General features: G+C 37.5%; 1 protein-coding gene across 1 annotated transcript in view; it reads right to left on the bottom strand.

The window, feature by feature from the left end:
* The window catches only part of rhocb (ras homolog family member Cb), a 36223-nt gene extending 13097 nt beyond the window's left edge, over positions 1 to 23126 (bottom strand). The window contains exon 1 of the mRNA XM_066643140.1: positions 22969 to 23126. The gene's annotated coding sequence lies outside the window, so the exon portion shown is untranslated. The remainder of the gene's footprint in view (positions 1 to 22968) is intronic.
* Between the last annotated feature and the right edge of the window lie 333 nt (positions 23127 to 23459).

The raw sequence follows: 23459 nt of genomic DNA, 5'->3' as shown, positions 1-23459 counted from the left end.
GGGATGGCTTTCAAAACACTTAAACATATCAATCAAGTCTGCTGGAATAAGACCAATTCCCTCATGCATATGCCTGTTTTCTCTGACCGGTGCCTGTCAGAATGGGTTTGCAGTCTAACTGCACATATCTATGAGCAATGCCAGGCATGCGCACACGCACACACAAATCGATGAAGGACTCCCACAAGTGGACAATAATAGAGTGAGGGGAAGGAGACTGTGGGATGCTTTTCTGGGGGTCTGCCAAAGGTCGGAAAAGATCTATACCCTGCCGCCCCCTGAATACACACAAACACACACACACTAACCTACAGCCCATCAGGCAGCCTTAGGAAAGTCTATGAGGTCCAGTGCAGGACACAGGGTGATTAGATATAGATTAAAGTGGCTAACTGGCCAAACATAGCACTCAGGATTTCACCTTTACTCTCCCCCTCTATACACAGACTCAAACCAATCAGAAGAGGTTTCAGAAGGCTCTGAGAGAAACTGGGGGTAGAGAGGACTCAAAGCAGGTCAGAGCTTGTATGAGTGTGTTCCTGGTGATAGTGTCCTAGTTTCTCACACACATTCATCACACTGTCATTCTCATATGAGAAAGTCTTCCATTACACCTGGCTCTGCTTGCTATAGCTGACTTTTAAACCGTCAGTGCAGGGTTTACTGCAGATTGAAAACAAATGCCCTCAATTTGCAATTACTGCAACACAAATGAGAAACAAGTAGCTCATAAAACCTTTGGGGGCAGCCTGCATTGCAGTTTGACCTTGATTTTTTTCCCTTCTTTTACTTCAAGTTGATGAAATATAGGTCGACTGCTTCTGTTCTAAAAACACACGTTTGTAGGTGGACTGGTGACTCAAAAATGTCCATAGGTGCGTGAGTGTGTGTTGCCCTATGAAGGACTGTTGCCCCCTACATGGTGTGTTCTGGCCTGGCGCCCAATGATTCAAGGTAGGCTCTGGACCCATTGCGATCCTGAATAATCCCAACACTGTATAAGTGGTTACAGACAATGAATGAATGAATGCTTCTGTTCTTTGTTAGCTAGAGATATACCTGTAATGCACTATGAACTTGTGGATTAAAGAACGTATAAAAAATTAAAAACTATGCAACATTCAGAGACCAGGTGTTTCTGGCCATCACTCTGCTATAAGAACCTGCTCTATGCAATGTGTCTAAGGATTTGTAGCTGACAAGAAGCTTTTACTAAGAAAAAGAAAGACAAAAAGAAAGGGAATTCACCAATCAAATCAAACTGCTGCGGTCCTCAAAAGTTATGTATTTACTAGATATGGCACAACACCAAATTTATTCTTTTCTGATACAGAACACAGAGTATTAGCTGATCTAATATCAAGCATTACAACATTTGTTGTAAATTTAAAATATTAATTTATCATGTTTACATTTTGCTCTTAAAAAGTGTTGTGTCTTTTTCACATTTTTTTTTTTTTTAAATACACCCTATCTTTCCAAAGTAGTTTTAAAGACAACCATGGTGTCTCTCCCATGGATTCTCCTCAAGACCTGTCTCAATACCTGCAGAGTTTCAAGAACATTTTTAAGAATGATTATTTATTTGAATTCTCTCTCTCTCTCCCTTTAGTGTGGAGCCAGAACACAGATTGGACAAGCGGTGTAAATAATAATAAAATAAACAAACAATCAAATAAATAAAAATCTCAATCTCCGAATCTCAAAATTAAATCTGAATACCAACTTAATGATCAATATCCAAATATTCAGGGGCCAGGCCTACTTAATGTATTCATATAAATAAAAAGCAATTTCTTTGCCTTTAAGCAATCCTACCTCAAGTCCCACAGCCACACTGGTGCTTCCGGACTCAAAAGCAATAACACTGATGAGGAGGGGGGAATAGCTTACTTCCTGTCCTAACCACTCCCTTCCTGTGTCCAGTCAAAGGTCTGAGAATGAGGCACTAAACATTTACACCCCCAGTAGATGCACTTAGTGCAAACGAATTGTTATATAAACAGCTTTAACACTTCGCTTTTAATAATAAGTAAGACTTGCATAGACTTTCCTGATGCCCTGCTATTCTTTAAATCTTTGTGTGATAGGGTTTCTGTGGTGAGGCTGCAGAATATGTAGCGAGGCAGTGACACAGGAGGATGCAGAGATAAGTAGGAAGGCAAAAAGAACAAATCATTGGTTGCAACCAGACCAACAGCAGAAATGACCCTGTCAGGATAAAGAATAGACCTTTACATTTAAAAAAGAAAGGAGAGCAAAATGGTACCATCAAACAACCTCCACTATGTATCAGTAATAACTTACAGGCCTAATAATGAAACCAGAACATCCCTTAATCATGCATACATGTATTGTGCTAAAAACACTTCTTATATACTATCACAACAAGCAGAAACTCTTGAAGGTACCAATGAAACCAGAATTAACCTGAAGAACCAGGCAGCGGATTCACAACACTTTCCTAAACCACAACTTAGAAAGAATTGAAAAATAAATCCTCTTGTAACTCTTCACAAGAAACTAAGGTCTCGAATATTTTTACAAAAGACATTTTCTTACAATCCTCTTTAGGCACTCGCCATCCTTTTCTTATTTAGGCCACTGGTAGTGTGTACTTATATGCTACATTTTACAGCTTGCAAACCTTTAACTCAGACTTTCTTTGCTATCCAAGAGACAGACAACTGCCATTATGTAGAAAACAGTATTTTAAGAACAATCTGTTCATTGTACATTTATGCTAGTAATTCAAACACTGAAACAGAAAAATTTAAAGCTTACCTTCTGAACTCAGTGATTGTAAAGAGACTTTAAGGAAATATTTAAGAATTCATACTTTTTAAAAATACAATTATTCTTAAGAGAAAATATATATATTTAAGAAGATATTTTGAGGAATAATATTTAAAGGATGAATATTAAAAATAATAATAAATAATCATTTAAAAATCAAATGTGTTCCTATAGCAAATAAAAGCAATTGAAGAGGATGCACTGAATGAGACAGTCAGGTCCATGGCTCTGGTATCAGAGCACAGAGCAAGTTCTTGGGGGCAGCTTTAACTTGTTTATTCTTAAAACAACAAAGACTACTCATAATTGTGCGTAGGCGAAGCAGTGTGGTTTGTGGCAGAGCCAAAAACTGTACATTCTGGATAAAAGCAGGGCTATTGGGTCACCCTGTGAAGCAAAACAACACACTTCCTGATCCTGGGAGGGGTGCTTGGCACAGTGCATGTCTACAAGGGTTTCCACACAGAAACAACAGAAGGGCTGGGCTCAGATCTGCTCCTGCTCTTCCAAAACAAAGTCTAGCCAAAGACTAGCGATACAGACAATACAGACAATCATGGAGACTCTCCTTGGAGAGTTAAGCACTGAATAGAAATGGTCAGGCATCAACAGAAAGCAATAAGTAGTGTGGGAGAAGGAGAGGGTTTCATTAATACCAATAACAATCTGTAATAACTGGCAAGAACCTTATTATGGGCAATGAATTGAAATTAGATTAAATTAATGAGGGAATTTGATAGCTATGTTTTGAAGATTTACATCAGGGATTATAGGGTAGTTGAGTCCAGCTAAAGCAGCTCTCAGGCCTCAGCTGAATCTCAATCAGAGGCAGCACACAAGTAGCTGAATGTCATGTTCATTGTACACCCCTGAGAAAATTTAACCTGAGTGCAAGCACTAGAGAGACTTTGGTGCTTTTCCACCACATGGCTCTACACGACTCAACAACACTCGACTCAGCACACTTAAAGCTTGTCGCTTTTCCACTGGCAGGGCTCCCCTGCGAAATAGTGCCAGTGACATCGCTCTGCACCCCACTTCTCACAGATCAGTTTTACATGTTGCACATTCTGCTTTGACTGGAAATTTGTTGTTGGAAATTGGCCCAAGAAGCACCTTTAGGTAAAGTTACAGGCTGCATTTTGTAGTGATAGACATGTCTCTCTGGCCAATCCACGCTCTGCAGGGTTTACATGTTACCCTTTAGTACCTACTTGGCGTGGTTGAAACCCAGAGTGAGCTGGGATTGAAAGCCTACTCGGTTCCAGGGGCCAGAGGAAAAGCACAAGTGTCGGGCGAAGTAGAGTCATGTAGGTTCCATGCAGTGGAAAAGCACTATTCCTTTGATGAGAAGACTGGAGATGTTAAATGCCAGCAGTTAGGGATGGGCGTTATCCACATTTGTCATACTGTCTCAAAATATTAGCGCGATATATGGTATTATACCTGAGCCTCATATCTGTGAGCACAAAATCTAGTGAATTTAGCTAAACACACCAACACATGTGTTGACGATAAAAAAATTAAAAAAAAAAAACTGTTTCTGAGAGAGCAAGAAGAACAGAAAAGTTAGAAAATAAACAAAATAAGACACTGTACACTGTTTAAAACCACAGCTGCTGCTAAAAGACACACCACAGGAGATTTTTCGATGAACTGAGGCTCAAAACACACATATTTAAAGGATAAAGCCATATAACTGTGAGCAAGTCGAGTAAAGGATTTTCTGAGAATTTTGTTCCCCTCTCTTTTAACCCAAACTCTGCGCTAAACTTACAACTGAGTTGGGCTACCGGGCTTGTGTTTTTCTCCAACTGTTTTCAGGCTGTGACATCAGCAGTCATTGAGCTCCCAAAGAGCCCCCTCCCTGTGGCTCTCTTAAATGCACATTTAGAGTTAGTTAGGGGACCGGACAGAGGCCATATCCTCTCAAGGGTCTTAGTTCAGTTGTTGATCCATGTCCAAGTGCAAAATAGTTTATTCACACATGCCCAGATAAAAGGGTGGAAACGAAATAGAGTTTGAATAACCGGACCAAAATTTGCGACAGAATTCCAGGTAGCTTCTGCATTACAAATGACACTTCAGTTTGTTTACACTCTTCATGGTCAACCAACCTATTTTCATTCTCTATAACCCTCCGAAACACGTATGACTAGATGTATACAAAAGCCCAATAAAGGAATGTCACTCCCCTTAATGTTTTTTGGGGCAGTGGAAGTGTGAGTGAGAGACGTAGACACTTATGAGAGGCTGTCTGGTAGAGGCTCTGAAGGACATGTTGTTAATATTTGATGTTGGCAGAAAGAGCAGAATGGACCTGCTACAAGTGGGGATGTGACAGTGTTGCCTGAAATCTTCACACACTCAGGATTCCAGACGCCAAAATCCAGCCGACTGCGAAATGACTTTCTGTACCACTTTTCCTAAAGGCAGACACTGAACTAGCATGCTCAAGTTAACAGCTATCTGAGTCAGGCTGCACCAACACCTCATCAAGATCCATGACATCAAGTGTATGCCCCAAGAAACCCAGACATCTAATTTTAGCACTGAAAGGCAAAACTATAACAGACAACTGAATGATTAAAGGAACAAAGGTGTATTCTATGTAATCAGAAATCCTGTGTCAAATATCAATTTAGTAAATCCCGCTAAAGGCCATTAAGTCTATTTAATGAACTTTAAGCATTTACTAAATGAGAAGCAGCTGCCCCATCAACTTTAAGAAATCATTTCAACTTTAGATACATATTTTGGTAATATGCACAATCACTGGACATTGAAATTTTTTTTATATATTTTATTTAATTAAACAACATTATAGCAACCAAGTAACAACGTATAATAGGTGGTCCTAAAAATGATCAGATCTGTGACCCAAAAACCATGATTTGATCATAGCCATCTCTTATATAACACATAGCACATGATCAATTACCACTGATAACTTCAACTTTTTGCTTTGGTTTCTGGTGCATGTGCGTTTTTAATGCAAATGGGCTTTTCTTTGTTTTTTACTAAACAGAGAAGAACATGTTAAAATTATTCTTGATGGCCATTGTCCAAAGCTATTTTCTGTAGAAACTGACCACATGCAACAATTTCAGCAGATGGAAAACTGGTTTCAATGCACTGGAGTATTCCTTTAATCAGAACCTGATACAAGACACAAATCTAGGAGTGTGTCTCAGGGCATGTGCTTTTACACAACCTTATTTAATCAAGGCCAAAGAATCGCAAAAGGCTCTGCAATATTGGTGTACTGCATTATTAAACAAATTTAATTAAACCAGAACAAATGCTTCTTTAGGGAGTTTCTGCAGAACTATGTAGCTGCTGCTAGTTCTCTTAATCTGTCACATAATGAGAAGTGTGATCTTATTCACAAGGTGAGAACAGGAGCATTGGGGAGAGTAGGGGCAATGCCATTGTTCTCAGTTTAGTGACTGAACTAAATGAATTTAGCTTGCAGCTCCAGCAGCAACCTCAGACAGCAGCTGATGATTTTTTATTTCAGGCACTTGAGAAAATTCAATCAAGAGTCACTTCTCTCATCACCTCCTACATCACACCCAATGAGAGGAAAACCCGAGGTCCAAAAAGGTGTGGGTGAATCAGAAAGCTTAATAGAAATATGCAAAAATATAGAAAATAAAATGCAATACATTTTTTTTTCTTTTCAACCCATAAACATACATCAGAGGAACATATGTTGAGTACTGTGTTGGTATAAAAGGCACCTCTATACAGGAGTAACGTCTTCTCTTATGGAAGGCTTGGGGAGACAGGTCACATGCCACGGCTGTATCTGCACAAAGCCCATAATCACCATATTACATTTCTGCAGGAAGAGGAGTAATGAGAGAATGTGGAGGATAAGCCAAGTTTTTCTCCTCTCCGCCAATGAGGAATATCAATTAAAATCATAGACAAAGACTAACTGTATTACTGTACTCCTCTGAGAAGGTGATGATAATTACGGTTATTCACTCAAAGCATAACATTGAGAAAATTTCCATAACTATACTGGCACTGGCCCAGCTATTATTTGAATAAGGAAATACTGCTATATTCAGTTATTAAAAATGTAGTTGCGTGTAATTGCATTACATTCCTGCACAACATCACAAAAATATTAGATGATTCAAAAGAGCATTGTATATAAATGACAACATTAGGGCTGGGCAATTAATAGAAAATTAAGCGAAATAGACATTCAGAACTTCAAATTGACATAATCTTGTCTGTATCAATAGTTTTTATTCTGTTATGTCCCCAATGTGTGTTCATGTACTGTCCCTTTAAAACCACGCTACCAAGCTGTAGTCACGTGATTCTGCCCCAATCTGCCACATGGAAGCAACCTAAAAACAGAGGCTGACCAAGTGACTCGAGCAGCTAGTACGAAAGAAAAACACAGCGTCTGTGGTTTGACTATAATTAAGACGACACTGAGCAAAAAGAAGTCAAATGTAAATGCTGAGAAACAGTTTCAACGACTAAAGCACAATCACACACCAAATAGAAACAGTGCTCAAAAAAAATAAAAAATAAATAAAAAGAGAGAAACAAGCTCCCAGCAACATTAGAAAAAAAATATCCTAGCTTTAAGAGTCAAAAATACAAATGAACTACATTGAATTGAAATTACAGAAACTAATGTAAATACTTAAATACAACAGTGATGACATTTTCAATAAAGATCAAGTTAATTTGGACAATTTGGTTAAAAAAAATCCATTGTAGAGCCACATTACTCTGAAAAAATACAAAGCATAATAACAAAAATAACACACAGCATAAAAGTATTGGTAAAACACCCAAGCATAAGCCAATAAACAGTGGCAGGAGTTAAAAGGAAATTTAAGTCCAACTGACTGGCCAGATTCAGACCCATTTACACTACTGTACCATTGAGAGCATCTAGGTCAAATGTGTCACAGTGTGGTGTTCAATTGGAAGGCCCTGGAGGGGGTGGTGAAAAGTGTCCAATGCACCATCGGCACATAGCAAGGGAGGTGTCCAAAGTGAACTGAACTGTTTACTCTGCTTCTGTACAGCAAAAGGCCAACACCACCAGACAGAGGAGGAGATTTTGTCCCTGCACCATTTCCGCTACTGAACTCTGACCACTATACCCTCCCCCCACCTCCACACACCCACCCACACTCAGTTTAGTGGTAAACATTTTTGATGTAAAATTATCCTTTCATAGCATGTTTACAATTGGCTTATGATTTGTTTAGATCTCCATGAGGTTTTGGCCATCAGTTAATTCAAAATCATGTAGTTAAGTTCACTGAAATATGCCTAAACAGCTCAGATCCTGAAATGCTGAAAATGAATGATGAAAACCTGAGTATAAACCCCAGAGCTGTCTTCTTATGCTGTTCTCTATATGACTTTATAATATACTTTTATATGTATCTATACATATCCTTGATGAGATCACCACAAAGTAGGGACGCCCTGATTTTGACTTTTTTGGGCTGACACAACAACCAATAATGAGCACCTTGGAGTAGCCAATACCGATATTGATATTAATAAGCGATAATTTTATCTTTTAGAAATTAAAGCTAACTCACATTGGATTAAAGCAAAACTAATTCTTTTTATTATGTGTTGTCATAAGACATAAGCATTTTCTACAGTATTTGTACATTTCTGTACTTTATAATTGTATCTTTTAAGTATATTAGTTGTAGTATTTTATATTTTTATCAAATATTTACTGCTGGTTCCGCATGAATGGTTTCTAGAGGGGCGCTAATTAGTGCAGCACCAGGTTTTTTTTTTGGGGGAGTTGAGCGAGTTGAGATTTTAATTGATTATCATCATGTTTCAGTAATAAATTCAGACGCTGAATAACTATTTATTTTCATGTGTTTTATATAAGAAGGGCTCCTGCACTGTGATGGCTGAGAGTATCTTACTGTCATTTAACCTGATGTGTGTTGTGTGTGTGTGTGTGTGTGTGTGTTTACACCACTATCTATGTGCATGTGTACTGAGCGTCACTCATATTTCAAATTAGTTTACACCATGGAGAAATTTAATCCGAGAAACTGTTCTCTGCAGAAACTGTGAAAAGCATCCACACAGCAGACATAGTTGTGTATTTACAGGCGCCAGCGTATATGCGCAAGCACAAAAAGGCAGTTATCGGTTGTAATATCAGCCAAAATTCCAATATTGGACAGATAACTGGGAAAAAAAAAAAAAAAGCTACATAACGGCAAATAATATATCGGCCGCCGACATAATCACGCATCACTACCACAAAATGTACACTTTTGTCAGAGTTCAGGAGAAAAATCATTTTAGTTTTTTTTTAAATGTCTCTTTTCTTGAATACCAATTAAGAGGTTCTCACATACAATATTTCACATTAAACAGGTCAAGTACAAATGAAATGTTTTGTTTATTTTGTATATTTTTTTGCAGGAGAAACAAGAGGAGCATGAGAATATTTGCCAGAATGTCAGTGTTGTTCTGTGAATAATGTGTGTGTGATCCATTCACTGAGGGTTGTGTGGGTCTCTCAGTGACGTGGAAAACAATCCCCAGATAAAACAGAGCCTCTCTACAGAGGGTGATGTGGTCATGGTAAAACAACTTACTATGTCATTGTGGTTTGCACTTATCAGGGTGTCTTTGGGGATACTACAGTTTTTTCAGAAATTTTTGAAAGAACTGATTTTACAGTTACCAAGTAACTAATGAAAGACTATTAAGGTATTACATAACATTAAAGGCACATTTGGGCCAACATCAAAAAATTGACACATCTGTTGTAAACATCCCTACTTACCACCTACAACCGAGACATAGTGGTCTCTGGAATGAGATTTCTGTTTGAATATAACGTACTATAATATCATATCTGGCTGAGAAGACAAAGCATAAGAATATCATTTAATCATTAAAAGAGCTTCAGTTATTCCACAACCTGGCGCACTGCCTTAAACAGAAATGTGTCTTATTTTTAAGTGAATGTATTTATCAGCCTATAGTTCAGTAGTCTGTAGCAGTTTGGATATATTAAGCGCGACAGAGACTCAAAGTCTGTAAGACATTTTTGTGAAACACAAGCTGGGCATCGCGGTAACAATGCAAGAAAGAAGTACACTTCTACAAGGAAAAAAAAAGCAGCTTTGCAGCCTTTTTTCAAACCTATTTCCAGTTTTCTGAAGTTATGCTGAAAAGATACACTGCAGTGTTACAGAAACTCACATAATTTGATCAATGCTTGCATATTAAATGCTCTATTTATGCCAGAACGCATCCTTTAGGGTACATTCATTCACCAACACAAATTGCAAGCTGAATTTGGACAAATCAAACTGTATATAGGCAAGTTAAAGGATAGTGAAATTCCTACTACAACTAATGTGACAGATATCAGAGAAGTTAAAAAAGAAAACAATTAAACTGTCCCACAACATCCTAAGTGCTAATAGAGAGCTTTAACAGGTGAACCATAATCTTGAACAGGACAAATAGCTCCTGACCCCTGTTTGACAGCGCTACTGTTTACAGAAGGAATTGGCATAAAAATAAAGGGTATTTTCAAATGTAATGAAATAAAGAGTGGAATGGTTCTGTGTGCTGCTTCTTTTTTGGGAATGTTTCTGGTTTACAGATCAGTATTTTAAGCTCTGACATAACCACAAACCGCAGCCATTCTTAAGCACAGTTCCATTTTTTATGAATCCAAAAGATGAATGGCCCACTCAACAGACACATCATTTCAACATAATTGCTCCTGCATGGGCTGATTTCAGCTGTTTTTCCTACTATGCTGGTGACTACAGATAACTTTAAGCTACCGATATAGACCATTAATTACACAACAATAAAGGTCTGACTAGACAGTCAATAATCACCTCATAAATGGAAAATCCCAAGTTCCATATCAGATCCTTCCTGGTCATTATGAATGTTCCAAAGCACTCAAAAAAAACAAAACAAACTACATAGCCACTCCAATCTGCCTTTAACGCTGAGCTACACTATGCTCCTATCAACACTAATCATGTCATACTGACCTGAGGACATATAGACTTAATAATTCTGCTCAAACTGCCATCTTATCCCTCTCTCCCTTCCCCTCTCTCTTTCTCTGAATCACACACAGCCATGCCTTAATGCCACTAATTACTGTGGGTATTAATGCTGTTTGATTAATTTCATTTTGATTCTTAGTAGGCTGAGCTGCCACAATAAATCCTCAGCACTGCTTCTTGTACTCAGGCTGATTTATGTTTACAATTATTGTGGTAACCGATGGTCTAAACATAAATAAATAAATAAATACATTTAAATTTCACCCATACAGCGATACTTTTCACATCAGATACCACATTTCCATTTAGGTTTCTTGGTGTTCACACTGAAAATTAATAAACTATTTTGTGAGCCAGGTGTCAGAACAATGCACCATACTGTGCTTAATGCGGTTATTAAAGTGGTATTTTTACCAACTGGAAACAAAGCAACAGAAGAAATTCCCCTGCTGCACATGTCATAGAAGGTACAATGTTTACTTTCAACGCACTCTGTTCCCTCACAGCATGTTTAAAGTTATATTTTGTGAAAACACATCCTGTGTTTGGTTTGTTTAGATGCCTTTGGTTTGTATTGTGTTCACACTTGAAACAAACTACACCAGAATTCTGTAAGTAATTGACCCATCTGCTCATGCAGTCTTGGTCCACTTGTTTGGTTTATACCACAGTTCGACAGGAAGCATTCACATTTACTCTAAAAAAAAAAACAGCAATATCGCACCAGGGGTCATTTTAATTAAACCAATGCTGACAAGTACAAACACACATTTAAATGCAAAGCGAAAGAGTAAATGGTCTCCTATCAGCAAACAAAGACGACTTGTAGAAACAGCTCCCCAGCAGCTCAGGAGATGGGGGCAGGCCTGTGTAACTAGAGGCTGTGGAATGTTTTTAGGCTGATGTGCAGATATGTTGGCATGCTGGATAGCTAGTCTGGAATGCTTTACAGCTGGTGTAATGTCACTGGTCATACAACAGGAAAATGTGTGTTTACATGTATGTGTCCCTTAGACAGACTGGAAGTCATGTGCATTAGATAAGCTTTTTCTACTTCTTCCTTAATTTAGAAAATAATTTCATACAGCTAAGGCAAAAACTTAAAAATTCCCATGACCATGGTAGATAGCAATAACACAGTAAACTTATATCTAGGGTTTTATAAAGTTGTAAATATTGTTGTGAAATAAACCGAATAATACTGAGGACTGTCATGAGAACAGTAGCAACTTTATGGTTTAGTTTGAAATTTCTTTTATTTTGGTCAATTTCCAGACATTTTTCAACAATGACTTATGGACAGCTACACATCTATTAAGACCAATGACATCTACTCACACTGTATTTCTGATCTAAAGTGGAATTTTATTTTCAAATACTAAAGCTTTACATAGCGTCTATTCGAAGGATAAACAGTTCTGGTGGTCAACCAGATCAAACAATGTTGTTATGAATTATGTAATGTTATGTTAAACTCCCATGTAAAAATTCCTTTAAACATATTTTGATTTGAATAATCTTTTTAATATCTCCTACAAAAAAATTACAAATTACAACTCAGTCTTGGCTAGAAATAAAATAACCATGGCCTCTGACTTTTACACAGTAATGTAGGTTAAGTTTAAGCAAGTATTTTCTGAACAGGTTTGTACCATGCATATAGTCCCATTTTATTCTGAATACAAATACATACTAGAAGAAAAAGTAAACATAAGTGTGTCTGTGTGTGTGTGGTTTGGGGGATGGGGTTGTAAGCTGAAAGGAATGTCTCTCTGGATTTGGCTTAACCACAACCCACCCAGGAAATCCACATGTACCACAGATCACACACAGTTCTTTATTTCTCTGAAAAGTAATTAACACACATATAGGGCTAACAATGCAGAATTATATGACATGAAACTGTAGAGGTGGAGGTAGATGTAGCACAGTTACACATGCATCCTCATTAAGGGAGTTGGTCTAATGACTGTGGAAACTTCTGCAAAAGCTTTTAAGATAACTATAATAATTAGAGCTCAAAGATTAATTGCTTTTATGTGGAACAATCAATTTGAACTACTGCAATTGTCAAATCACAAGCACTGCAATTGCAATTACTGTGCACATTATAAAATACAAGGTCTTAACACATTTTAAATGGGGACATTTATCTTATATATGACTGAGGGTGACCAATCAGAGGCTAACAACCTCTGCTGGGTATACAGAGAAAACAATGATATTCTGGCACTCTGCATTCAGCATTCAAAATATAAACTACATCTCCTTGGTCTCCTTGGGAACAAAAATAGGCCTGGAGCTTAAATTATAGAAACAAATCCAATTTAAACCACAATCAACACAAGAGTGAGAATAATAACACTAATAATAATAATAGTAATAATAATACTATAAATAAATAAATCACCATATTTTCCACAATATATTCAGCTCTAGTAAGCATTTCACCGTGTGGGGACTAGAGTTGCGATTAATCGTTTTTTTTTTTTTTTTGTTATCACATCAGTTTTCGTGATAAACTCATCATAAAAGGACCATAATAGCACACAGAAAGCGGTCAATAACAGTTCCACTCAAACTGCATTACCAGCTAAATAATAAACTACACAAACGTGAAGTAATTAGGTTGAAGCCTATGTTGGCCGGATCATCAACTTATACAAGCCAACCCAGAACCCAGGGAAAAAAAAAGAGAACTCAAGCCTGGGAAAAATATAAATGCTGCTAAATGCACAAAAAATGCAGATGATCAAGAATTGGGGTAAGGAGGATTTAGTTTGTTAGTTAATTGATTACTTACATATTCAATCATCCTACATCAATGATTTGGTTTGAGACAGGATAAACATGCTCTGTCCAAATTTTTAAACAAGTGTGCACAGCCTTTCTAGCTACTGTCACAGGGAACACAACTAGTGTTGCATGGTATACAGATACTAGAAAAGTATCTCGATACTTTACCATTAAAAACGGTACGATACCCCATTTAATTAGTACTAGTACTTTAAAACCTTTCCTCTACACAAAACACAAATACCCACACACTGATTTTCAGCCGCCTTCGCTCAACCATTCTCCAGAAAAACAGAGATCCCACCCTGTTCTGCACTGAGTGTTTACACCTGGAGCAGGATGACGTTTAAACCATAACAGACATGTAAGGTCTCTTTTCAGATTCCGTCTTTAAAAATCACTTACAGTCTCAAGAAAGGCGCCATGCCGGTGAAACGCTCCAAAGGACAATCCCTTGCTCACCACGCCACACTAAACTTGCCTTTATTTCCTGCGTAACCGTAACGGACTGTTCTGGAGCTTGTGGCGGCCAGGCAATGGGAAGGTTTTACATAAAGTCTTTGTGAATTCAAAGCTGAGGGCGTTCAGTCAGTCTAGCTGTGGACGAATGAGCGGCTGCCAGCTGTGAGTGGGGTCCTATTAACCGTGTGTGCTGCTGAACGCCGCTCTCCACGGGGATTCGCTCACAGCTCTCAACAGGAGGGTCAGAAATGATTGACACCTCTGTAAACCAATAGCAGGGACTCAAACGAAGACAAGGAGAAGCGATGTGCCGAGATCACTCACACTCTCCAGAACCACAAGGTAAATGAGTGCATATGGCTGAAAGAGCGATATGGAACACCATCCAGGCCAAAATATTTTAGAATAAACTTAAATTTACTTGTTTTATCACAGAACAAGCAAATAAAACCAGACTATTTTAAACTTTTGGGCACTTTGAGGTACATATTGTCTACTTTCAGAAAATGCTGTATAACTCCATAATACTTGACCGTTTTTGCTTAAAATTTTGTAAGTTGTGTTACAAGACCCTGGTGAATCCGAAAATGTAAAGAAATGGCTAGTCTGTTATCTTCAGCACTCAATAACACATTGCTTACCCCTAAAATAATAGGTGCTTTTGTTTGTGGCTTTTTTCTGTCTTTAAAAGTTCTCAATTGGAACTTAAATGATGAAAACAAAAGCCTGAAAAAGGGTGAATGACTGCCTTGGCCCAAGTGTCTACGTCAGCTTAAGCCTTGAATTATCATCCTACTATTTGCAGGATTTAAGATATCCATGAATGTATGACCCAAGGCCGAAAGCACAATTGGACCCAGAAATAGCTAAATGTCACGCGGGGCGTCACACTTAACAAGCAAATACCAGCGATTTTGCCGACTGCCCTCAGCTTGTAGAGAAAGTACATTACGTTTCCTGATGTTTTAGGTTTTTGCCATAGTATCGTTTCAGTATCGGTATCAAGATATTTAGGCAGGTATCGTATCAAAAGTCATCATTTTGGTATTGTGACAACACTAAACACAGCAAACCTTTGCTGCTAAAGATACGGGGCAATTTAGGCTGCTGCAGTCAGTAAATAACTATCAAATTTCACGTCAACATCAGTACATATTTGTCCATATAGTGTAGCCCTAGTTGGATCATTCCGTCAACAAAAAGTATGAGAAGAGCACCCACCATGGATATACTATTACTACAGACTCTGAATCCCGTGTGTGTGTTCTGTTTATGTGGGGTGGGTGGGGAGCAAGCATGTATGAGTGAGTGCTTGTGTGCTTGAGCGAATGTCCCTGGCCCTGAGGTGATGCTGTAGTACAGCAGTCCATTGTATAAAATAAAAGAATTTAAGCTTGCTTACAATCACAAAGACCACTGCGTTCACCAGAAAACAACATTTAAATGTATACATAGATTCTAACACGGTTATTAAAACCTTAAAACATCATCTTTAAAATGTATATTAATTCATAGATTTTTTTTTATAAGTAGAAATTAAGGTGCTTGCGATCAGTGTCTGTGTGATCAGTGATCATGTTTCTTATTTTACAGCAACTGTCAAACTTTCTTATATCAAGCCTGCTAATTTATTTATATATGTTAATAATTATGGCAATAACAATAACGGATTGCTTCTGTGTCATGTTAACTGTATGTTGAGACTATTCTTCTTTGATATAGTGGTGAAATTTTGATTGAAATAATAGAGTGATGCAATAGCAGGTTTCAAAGACATCAGAAAATGTCTTGCACTCCCAGACTGTGCAGCCAACACACCAAAGTAGAGAGTCCAACAACAAAGAGAATAGGCTATCATTACGCTGGATGAGTTGTCACATTGCTTTTCTGTAACACAGATAAATCTGCTCCTTTCAGAGAACCTTGCACCAAGATCTGTCAAAACAGAACCTCATCAGCCCTGAACAGCACTGAATGTAGAGTGGAGTATGATAAAAATACATAAATACAAATATTAAATAATAAAATACTTTAGTAGGTGTGGATTCAAGTATTGTTGACTGAAACCTCTGTGTTTGTAAAGGTCTACCAGTCACTATCAGTTTCTGCCACAGGTAGGCTAGTCCTTCCCTGCCATTTTTTTCTTGTAGCCAGATTAACTAAAGCAATGTACATAGTGTTTCCTTGTGGAATTATAACAAAGGCAATGGCAGGCTAAAATAATAATAATAATAATAATAATAAAATAATAAGAAAAAAAAGTGTTCATATAATTATAAAAATTAAGATATATTAAAAAAACTGACATAGGGGAGGCATATTTGACTAGTTTTTAGTAACATTTTATATGTATAAGTATAAATTATAGGTATAATTCCACAATATTGGCTTGGTTAAATGACTGATATGAATGATAAAGTACAACATTAGTTATAACAGCTATAGATAATGCAGTATTATAGGACAGCAACAGTTACACTCCTAGTGTCATTTTCTCAGGATTAACATGCACACACTGCAGTAACCTGAACAAACAAAAGGAGCAATGGCGACAGTGGGAACTATGCAAATGTAGACCTACCACAGCTCTGGAATGCTGAAAGGAATGTGGTCTAGGCAAAAAAAGGTCAAAACAAACAGTTAATTCTCTTAAACATGAGACTCCAAGTACAAGTAAGACCAACATTAAAGCTGAAAAGCTAAAAAGAGGGAGGTAAAATCTTCCAGCTCAGGCTATGGTTAAGGTTCTGAAATATAGTAAGAAATCCTAACTAGCCCAGAGCCAAGGAAGAGCTTCATCCCACATTCTTCACACTGCATACAGGACACAGAAAGCGAAAATCAACTCAGATTAGTCACTGTCAGAATTTTTCCTTAGCAAGATGAGCTTATGGGTGGGGGTGAAGAGAGAGAGAAAGAACAAGAGAGAGAAAGAGGATGAAAGCAACACTAATGTTCTTATACCAAAACATTGATTAATATTCAATGGCTTCAAATAAATAAAATACGTTAATAAATAAGCCATTGCAAAAGACCCTCTGGGAAAGAGGGAGAGCGAGTGCCTGCATTTCAGAAGTCTGTTACTAATCTGAACCTCCCTGAAAGAGTACATGGAGGAAAATGAATTAAACACTAAAGTAAGGTGTCAAACGTTGCCTCAGTATGGCAATACTAAGTGAACATTTAGTACCTTATCTTAGCCAAACAAATCCATTGCTGCTGTTTGTTGACCAAACTGTCATGGTGCCAACACCCAGTGCTTGTATAAACTAATTCCCCACAAATTTTAAAAAGTTTAATTTAGTACATCTTCAGAGCACTGGGTCTGGTTCAGACAATAAACAAAATGGCGTTTGAGGTCAAATCAGAGATGACTATAGCAACATTTACATGCAGCCTGATATTCCTGTAATAATTTGACTAATAGCTCCAGCAAAATAGTATTTGTCCATGTTTACAATCACCTGGAATTAAGGGCCATGCCAAATGTAATTTCTATCTGACTGAACAACATGGATAATCCTTTAAATAATTAGTTGAAAAGAACAATAGCCATGTAAACACTTCTATTAGAGTACATTCCCAGAGAAAATGTTAAAGCATGTTCCGTGAATACTGTGAATGTCTACTAGCCCTCAATTTCTGTCCTACCTGCGTCTCCGCACCACTGCTCGACTAGGCTTTAACAACCTAAAGTGGGAGTCAAAAAATTCCATAAGAACACAATTTTCTCTCCCCAGATTTAGCAGTGCCCAAAATATACAGACGATAGTCAAAGGAAGAGTTGGATGCCATAGCAACACGATGGAATTCATATTCCACCAAAAAAAAAAAAAAAAAAAAAAAAAAAAAAGAATTTAAAAGATTCAGAAGAAGCATTTGGCCTATTTAAGTGTATATTAGTTCTTAGAGAGAAAGACAAGGAGACAGTAGAGAGAGAGAGAGACCCAATTTAACCCCCCTCCCCCTCACCTCTTTCACATGATGAAGTTGCCATCATGAAGGTAATGGACTGAAACCCTTAGGCAGGACAATGAAACGCTTTGAGATGGGCACAAGAGACATGAACCTGATTCATATATAAAGAGCAAGAAGATGCTAATCAGTTCCACTACTCTCGTGAAAAAGCCTAGAAATAATGGGGTAAAACAAGGTAAACAAACACCTGTTTATAAATGCCACTGGCATTTTTGACAACACGCAGATAGTTAGAAAGCCTTTTACAGGATTTTACAAAACTTCTTCCATTTTAAAAGATGAACAGTGTTGCAAAATTTCTGCTAAAGGGGAAGATGCTAAAGGATGCGAGTGAGGTTTAAAAAGGGTCTTATGACAAGTCCTTACATGGACACTAAGCCTGTTAAGGTTGAATGTTTTTGTGAGGTCACTGGGACCAATGCATTTATAAAATACTCAACAGACAAGTTTAGCCCCACCCATTCAACTCGTGTTGAAACTATAAAGGAGAGTTTCAGTCTTGACAGCTTTTTAAAAGAGGCATGAGACAGGGCAGCCCACAAGAACCTGTGTTATTTTTATAACCTATCAATAATTAAGATACAAACATACTATCGACAAAGTGGTCATTTCAGGCCAAAATATGACAAGCTAGAACAGATTTTACTGATCAAAGATATCTTTGGTGTTAGCCATGCATGATTTTGGAACTTAATGAACCAAAATAAGAAACTTAATAAGCAGCAGACCATCTTAAGCATGACCCAAGATGTTAAGCTAACACATAGCATCATAACTGAGGATCGGTGTCCTCCAACAACCAGGTGTTAATCTCTCAACAGCATGAGTCCTCCAGTGGCAGGTTTTATTGCTTTGCTAATGCTGCTGTTGGCCCCATTCGGATCCATGTTTATCAAGCGTTTCCGATAAACTCTATTAAAGGGTGATCTAGAATCAGCTCCTTCTGACAGAGCAGAAATAAAATTTAAAAAAGAAGAAAAATCTAAAATAAACATATGACAAAAGAAAAAAAAAACTGTTCCTAGATCATGACTGTCAGGGGATGGCTCCATGTCAATTATTAGCTATACATTCATATCCAGTCATGTGCTTGATTTTGCACAAATCCACCCAGCATAAACACTTACATCCACACAGTACGTGAGTGCTGATGAAGGACTCCATATATTATCATCTTAAGCTATAATGACCTAAATGTAAAGCCATGCTGGAACATTATCAACCATGGATACTATTTCGAGCAGGATTCAGGCAGAAAGTATTCCTGTGGTTCAGCTTTATTACTGGTTTTAAATAAAAGTCGCAGGGAGTGGTGTAAATGTCTGATTTATCTGAGGATTTATTCCTCTATAAATGGGTGACGAAGCTAACATGGCCCACAGACATGATCTGACTGCTGTGCTACATCACTGGATGCATCTCCGCACACAAGACATAAAAATTTAAATAAAAATTTTTGGGGGGATATTTCTTTTTTATTATTTTAAAGCAAACATTAAATTAATTTAAAAAATAAATAAATAAATAAACCCTTTCGCAATCACCATGATTAAATCATGGATTAAGTTCAGCCTTGGATTAAGTGGCTGCTAATGGGGATTCTCCAGTGAATCACAACAAAGCATTTCTAGCCTTTAATACTTTCTTCTGTGTGTGCTGTTTGAGCATGGATCAATCTCCAGTATTCCAGCTGAACATTCTGTCAGTGTTCTGGCAAAGTTGCTGATGATATCTTTACATATCACAGCCGCTCCTCTTTAAATGTAAAGTACATCAACCATTGTTTGGCATAATTGATCAAAAAAACAATACCACTCAAAATACTCGTTGTTGTAAAATGCTAAATAGCACATCCCTAACCTCCTTAAGTCACTCCCTTAAGTAAGGGAAAATCTTAAGGTGTCTTATGCAACTGGGCACAGAGCATTTATTGTCTTTTGTTTCATGGCATATGTTAGATTTGAACTTATGCACATAATCAGACTACGGAGGTAAATTTCCATTCGGATATAACTATAATAACAACAACTTCAGTGTTAAAAACTAGCAGCTAAATTGGTTAATTGTGTAAGCAGCATTAGCATTTTCTATAGCATATTATAGGTAGCAGAAGACATTCAGTAATATTCAACATGTTATTAAATGCTATACCCAGCTTTTTTCGAAAGTGGTCTGTCACCTCAGTTCAAACTTCGAAATCAAGAATCTCACAACTTATTGATGGGCAGTGTTTTTTATGACAGTAAAAACCATTTCATAGAGAGATCAAAATAATGAAATGGCAGCCCTTTAAACATAAAAGCACTATTTGAAACAACCAACTCGCGGAGTCAAAATTCTACTGCTCAATAGGAAAACCCCAATATCAATCACTCTGAAATAGGACTGAATCTGATTTTTATTAGACTTACTTTACTAGATACATGGCAGGCTAATAATAGCAAACACAACACAGTAAGGAATCAATGAAAGTTTTTTTTTAAATAGCTGGATGTAGCACAAATATTTTAACCTCAGCCTTCTGGTCATACCCTATAAGTGAAATTAAATTTTTCACTATGCCACAAATTACTTACTTTCTTACATTCTTTAGCTGAAAATAGTCTGAGTTCGCAAGCAAGAACGTATACAAAATAACTACCATGTGAAATGACTGGAAAAAGAGTTAAATGAGAAATCTGATTGTTGGGCTTCAATTCAGAACTCAAATGTATGTAGACTATTACAGGCACTGACTAAAACATTAAAAGGCATGTAACATCATGTTCCACAACATTGTTTATGTAACCCCTTAAATTAATTAAAATCAGGTTTCGCCATCATCGCACTTCTTTACATTCAAAAACAGGAAAAGAAATAATGTTGTGTGGGAGTTTTATTCATGTAGTTGCAGCTTTATAAACCTACACAAACCACTAGTTAATACTTCCTGCAATAACGACCTTCTTTTAAACTGCTGAGATTTTCTAGACAGGAATTCAGGCCACACAAATGCATTTCCTCTTCTCTGCATAGAGAAGTAAAGAGTGTTTTTTTAAAGCTCAGTTTTGAGCTGTTTACCTACAGGAACTGGTTCTAGAGGTCACTGTAAACTTCAACAACAAACGCAGTCAACCTACCAGTCAAGCAAGGTCTCAAATTAATCAATTACATTTTCTTGTGTTGAGAAAGAAGCCATCTGATACTTAGGCTACAGCTTCATAACTAGCTGCATGAAATATTCACAAGCTAGTTCCTCATGATCTGCCTTAGCAAGCAAAGGATGACCAACACTTTAGGCAGTTCGGTCTGAGGCAGGATATGTGCCATTTCCCAACAGGAGTAAGTTTAAGAAAAAGATATTCTAACTTTTATAAAACAAATATATAACATTAAGAAAACAGTGTTTTTGGCCGCCCTAGTTCACTGTTACTGTACTTTACATAGAAATATAATAAATAAAATACTTGTGATCCATGTAATACATTGTATTTTAAGATTTCATTTCAATTTGCTACATTCTTTGTCATTCCTTTCATCCCCATTGTGAAATTATTTGTTGGAAATATGCAAGACATTCTGGGCCACTTTACTGGTTGTCCTTTGTTTATTTAAACATACTTTCATTCCAGATTGAGGACATTAAGTAGACTTAGAGCATTCAAATATTTGTGAAATATCACTCTTTATTAATACAGTTATTCACTTAGATAGCGACGTTTACTTTTTAGTCCAGAAATGCAAACAGAGTGGCAGAGCTGAATTTTCCTGGCAGAATTTCTAACTGGTTGTGTGTAGTTACCCCATTTATTTATACATGTGTACAAATAAAAATATGTTATTTTTATATATAAGATTAAAAGAAAAATACATCATTTTTCATGAGATATCCTGTGTGGATAAAGAAGTAAAAATGTCTAATATTCCTCAACAAGTTCTATAAAATAAGAAACATCTAACACATGCCACAAAGATCCTGTGAACAAGTTTCGTTCTTTGAGACACAATTAAAAACAAACAACGTATAAATGTATATATTGATCCTGAGATGACATTTTTTAAATGAGTTACACAAATAAAAGTATTTTTCATATAACAAAATGTGAGAAAGTTCCTTAATATATTTTTGCTATTAGCAAGAATGCTAGTTTAGTGCATTTAGTAATATTCTGAGCAGAACAAAACAAATTACTGTAACAGGATTTAGCCAAGTTTAATATTTATAAAGGCTCAATGGCAACCCATTTGTGGAAGCACACATATAATGTTTATAATGTTGGATATTTTCAGGAATGTCACTTGACTGAAACTTTTATCCAGTCTGCGCCTGAGACCAGCGGTGTGTAACCGTGAAACAGCTCCTGGTTTACCTCAGTTTTACCTCAACACAGCCACATATCTGCAAGAAAAACGGGCGTTGTCGGACACGAAGGCGGTTACAACGGTTAGTACGTTAAACTATAGCTTCAGAGCTACTCGGTCATTTTCAACAAGATGTTGTCGATTTAACGGCAGCGACGGACGAAGCCTCTGCAGCACTTGGCTGCTCTGAGCCCGCAGAGAGTCGTACCGACGCCCGCTCAAGAAAACAGGTGGTAGTTTATTCAAACAGCTTATAACTTCAGCCGACGACTTCCCACGAAAACCAAAGCGTTACATAACAACGAGAGACGACACCCGTCTTTAAGAGGTGTCAACTTCATTTAACACAAAACCAAACGCTCCGGAGCCGGAGTCGAGCCACCACCTACTTTTCCCTCCCTCGGCAAAGTGCGAGCCGAGGAAAGCTGCTACTTGTTCCTTTGGCTCAAACCAAGAGCAGCACACACAAAAACTGAAAAAATAATTCAGATTTCACGTGAATATTGTTCACATTATGCCTCACCTCTCTCCAAAGTTGACTAAGCAGTATGTGCTCCGTGTTTTCTTTTTCTTTTCGCCCCCTCTGTCTTTGGCGCAGTGTGTTCAAATGTGTTCGCTGCGCTCAGCAGCCCAACTGCCACAGGCGCGTTAGCCCCGCCCACCGCCTTCGCTGGAGACGTATGCGACCTCCGCGGATTGGTTACCGGGGAGGAGCAGCCGTTCGAATCGCACAGGGCCCCGCCCACACACGGTTGGAACGGGATGACATCATCATTGGCACAAGTAGGACTTGTGTGTGTGTGTGTGTGTGTGTGTGTGTGTGTGTGTGTGTGTTTGAAGAGTGGACAAGAAGTTAATTGTCAACTGCAATGTAATGCAAAGGCAAATTACCCTTTATTCTGCACTACATCATTTGCATATACAAACCAAAACCATATAGAATGTCAACTTTGAATTTGAAACCACTTTATTGCTATGCTGCTCTTCAGTTTACATGGGTCTTGTGGGTGTGTC

Source organism: Hoplias malabaricus, chromosome 14 (genome assembly GCF_029633855.1).
Source record: "Hoplias malabaricus isolate fHopMal1 chromosome 14, fHopMal1.hap1, whole genome shotgun sequence".
NCBI classification, from domain to species: Eukaryota; Metazoa; Chordata; class Actinopteri; order Characiformes; family Erythrinidae; genus Hoplias; species Hoplias malabaricus.
Note: the sequence above shows the minus strand (reverse complement) of the source record. Positions and strands in the feature narration are given on the sequence as shown.